Source organism: Rosa rugosa, chromosome 1 (assembly GCF_958449725.1).
Source record: "Rosa rugosa chromosome 1, drRosRugo1.1, whole genome shotgun sequence".
NCBI lineage: Eukaryota > Viridiplantae > Streptophyta > Magnoliopsida > Rosales > Rosaceae > Rosa > Rosa rugosa.
This window is the reverse complement of record NC_084820.1, coordinates 2,148,808-2,152,702: the sequence shown is the minus strand read 5'-3', so window position 1 is coordinate 2,152,702 and position 3,895 is coordinate 2,148,808. Positions and strand designations below refer to the sequence as shown.

At 35.2% G+C, this 3,895-nt stretch overlaps 1 long non-coding RNA gene and 1 pseudogene across 1 annotated transcript; both read left to right on the top strand.

Moving 5' to 3' along the window:
• The first annotated feature begins 338 nt into the window (after nucleotides 1–338).
• On the top strand, nucleotides 339–2,088 carry LOC133726944 (UDP-glucuronic acid decarboxylase 1-like; annotated as a pseudogene).
• Nucleotides 2,089–3,070: 982 nt separating this feature from the next.
• LOC133714153 (uncharacterized) lies at nucleotides 3,071–3,520 on the top strand. The gene is made up of 2 exons (XR_009848479.1): nucleotides 3,071–3,228; nucleotides 3,369–3,520. It is a non-coding gene; the product is annotated as an uncharacterized LOC133714153 (long non-coding RNA).
• The last annotated feature ends 375 nt before the right edge of the window (nucleotides 3,521–3,895 follow it).

The window sequence follows — 3,895 nt, the reverse complement described above, 5'->3', positions numbered from 1 at the left end:
ATATGCATATTCAGGAAGGTTTTTGTAGAGGTTTGCAAACCAGAGATAAGCCTAGTTTCTATTAAACTAGGGTGGAAGGTAGCTCAGTTGTTTGAGCTTTCCTTGAATGATTGCTTGAAATTTGTGGTAATACCAATTCTCGCCCTGGATTAGTTCACTTCTAAGTTTTATTTGATCCTAGACTAGGGTTTACAAGTCATAATCTGTCCATTCTCACTCTTAAGCACGTTGTTTCATCTGAATGCTTTTGAAATACTTCCACGCAAGATGTGTTGTGTTTTGGTTCATTTTAAATAGTTGGCCTGTCAGACTCACATAAGGCTTTCTGTTTTCAGGTTTGTATTGCTCGAATTTTCAATACATATGGGCCACGTATGTGTTTGGATGATGGGCGTGTTGTCAGCAATTTTGTTGCTCAGGTCAATCACTTACCTATTTCTTTATTCATGATTCATGACTAGTACATAGGGTGTTTCTCATTGTGATTATCCCTCATATGTTTACTGATAACTGTGGCTATATGTGTAGGCTATCCGCAAACAACCATTGACTGTGTACAGTGATGGTAAACAAACATGAAGCTTCCAATATGTCTCTGATTTGGTATGGAAGTTTTTTCTCTTTTTCCTTTTCTCTTAGGTAGTTACTTTTTCTTCTGGAGCCTTAGCAGATGCCTTCTCTCACATTTTTCCTTGGGGCTTTTATATGTTATGACACACTCTTTGAAGCATCTATATTATACGCCTGGTACTATAAATCTTATGATCATCAGCTTCCACTTGAAATTTAGACCATGAGCTGAAAGCCTGCAGAGCATTATTTATTTGTTTGTATGGATTTGAACTTCAAAGGGTTATCACCTGAAACAGGTTGAGCGGATGAAATAATTAATGAATGATCTGAGACACTTCTTTGCTATAATAGGTAAATGGACTGGTGGCATTGATGGAAGGCGAACATGTGGGGCCTTTCAACTTGGGAAATCCCGGGGAATTCACCATGCTAGAGCTTGCTGAGGTATGTTTACGAGACTCATTTTCCATAATCTTAATCTTTTCAATATAATCTATTTACACTTCCGAAAATGCTCCAAAGTTCTTGTATGGTAATTGTGCTTAAGCATTTTTAATGTCGTTCTCCTTTAATCCTTGATTGTTCTTAGATTTAAAAACTTAAGTGTTAGGTATTGTTGAATGATTTTTTTGCTTGCAAATGGAGAGAGATCTACAAAGGAATGCTCAAGTATTCTCTTTGTCCTGAATGTACAGGTTGTGAAAGAAACAATTGATTCAAGTGCAACAATAGAATTCAGGCCAAATACTGCTGATGATCCTCATAAGAGGAAACCTGATATTGGCAAAGCAAAAGAGCTGTTGATCTGGGAGCCAAAAGTATCACTGAGGGAGGGACTGCCTCTAATGGTGAGTGATTTCCAAAATCGCATTTTAAATGAGGATGAAGGAAAAGGGAATTAATTAATAATTAAAGGACAACCAGTATGTATAGTGTGAAGCATGGCTGTATCTTAATTCATTCGTTTATTTTTGTCATCCTCAACTTACATTATCTGGCACTTCTAGCAAAATGCAATAGTAGGAAGATGTATCTCTTGTTTCTCACTGTGCTTGATTAGCACGAAATCCACAATCACTAGATTTTGACAATTTTGACCACTGTTTCTGGCACAAATTGTGGTGGTGGAATGTAATCCTCAATTATTTTTGTTGACAGTTCTTTTGGGATTTTATTGCTTGCCCAACACACATACGGAAATTTCCGTATTGATTTCTGTTTCATTAGTCTTCTTTACTGATATCGTTTTGATGTGAAAGATGGATGCTTTATGTCTGTTTTCTGTTGTTTCTGTTTCAAATTTCAAAGTTGCAATATATACTTGGTACACTGCTGACATTCCTTGAATTGTTTCTTTTTCTCCTTTTAGTCTACTCGCAGTCAGACCATATTACTAGACCTGCTCCTCTAATCATTTGGTACCAATAGAACAAACAGAGCAATAACTAAAACTCTGCTCAATCAGGTAAACTAATCTCCTTATACTACTTCTAGGAATGTTTCCTCTCTCCTGATCTTGGAATATTATCATTCTCTAATGATACGTATATTGGTATTTTTTTTTTTTAAGTTTCAATACATAAAATGCACAACTGCTGACGGGTTTTAGTTAATTTTTGGGATTTTCATTTTCTTGGGTTTCTTGAGGTTAATGCGGGGTTTTATATGGTTTTTTGGCAGGTACAATCTCAAATGTAGTTTTATATAGTTTCTTGGCAGGTACAATCTGTAATGTTCCTTGGGTAATTTGTAACATTATATTCATTTGTTTGGTCAATCTCTAATAGCTATCGTTTGTTATTATTCCTGTGTTTTTCATAGACTCTACATTTCCTGTGTTATTATTCCTTGGGTGATTCAGGAAGTACTAAATTTTTCATGTTGGGTGTTGGGAATGAGATACAGATGTTATTTACCCTAACAACACCAGTACACTCTGTTATTTACTTGGTTGATTGTCTGCTATTTCTCTTTCTGTTCAAATTTAACGATTCAAGGCCAGCTCTTTCTTTTCTTTTACATCATTTATTTTAGAGAGGTTGGATTAGGGATGGGAATGCAAAGGTCCGTAAATGATTTGGTGCTTCAGTCAGTGGTCTTTGTAATGATGCAGTTCTGACCGTTGACATATATTTTTAATAGAAAGGCAACTAGCACAAATAGATTTTTATATTTCTGAATGACTCTAGCTTCCATCATTTTGGTTTTTCACTTTTTCTATGTTAAAGAAGACAACATGAAATACAGAATTCTTATCCATCATTGCGGATTATATAAAACAGTACTGTATGTGGGGTTAAGCAGTTATCTGATCAAGCTTTCTTATCATCATTTCTCTGCAGATTTGCTACCATGTTCTTGGGTTGGTTCATGGAATCTGGACCCCTATTCCTCGAACTGCGAGTTTATGTATTCTATTACTCTTAAAAGATACACTTTAATCATTCTCAACAATGAAGAAGTCTTCGTTGTTTCTTTCCATTTTGTGAATGTACAGATGGTTTCAACAATGAAGAAGTCGATCTTTGATGAACAAACTAACAAGGCCTTAAGGAAATTGCAAAAGAATGCTCAAAAGAAGAGAAGGCATCATGATGTGGTTCGAGCTGAATGGGCAAATCATGTTATACAGTTCGAATTTTGGTTCTGTTTAAGGTAGATGAGTAGCACTTGGAACTGTTTTTGTGCATTCATATATAACTGATGGAAACTGTTGATGAACTTAAATTATGCATACAGTTGCTCTGTCTAGCTACTCTTTCTTTACCTTATAGGTTTTTGACTTGGTGCACTAGGTAAATGATCGAGATAAGATGGTTTTTTGGTTCTCTTGATCATAATGTAACTGTTGGCTAGGTTTAGAGTTGGAACTATGGATTGTATTTTGGATGATGTTGATGCAATTAATGAAACGAAGCCATCATTTTCAATGCTGATTTTAGTCCAATTTTATGGTTTTGATGATTGTAAATGACTGATGTTAAAATGGTTGAAAGGCAACAGATATATGCAGGTTTATGTTGTATCAAGAAAATACAGCACAATTTATGTTGTATCAAGAAAATAGAAACAACAGAAACAAATGATCATATGTTGTTTCTACCAAGTTCAAACAACAGAAATGTAGAGTTCAAAGAGCTCTCAGACAACAGAAGTAGGTGATTGATATGTTGTTTCTACCACGTTCAAACAACAGAAAAGTAGAGTTCAAATAGCTCTCAGACAACAGAAGTAGGTGGTTGATATGTTGTTTCTACCAACTTCAAACAACAGAATTATGTTGTTGCATACGAAATCAGTCAACATATAACTGTCATTGTTC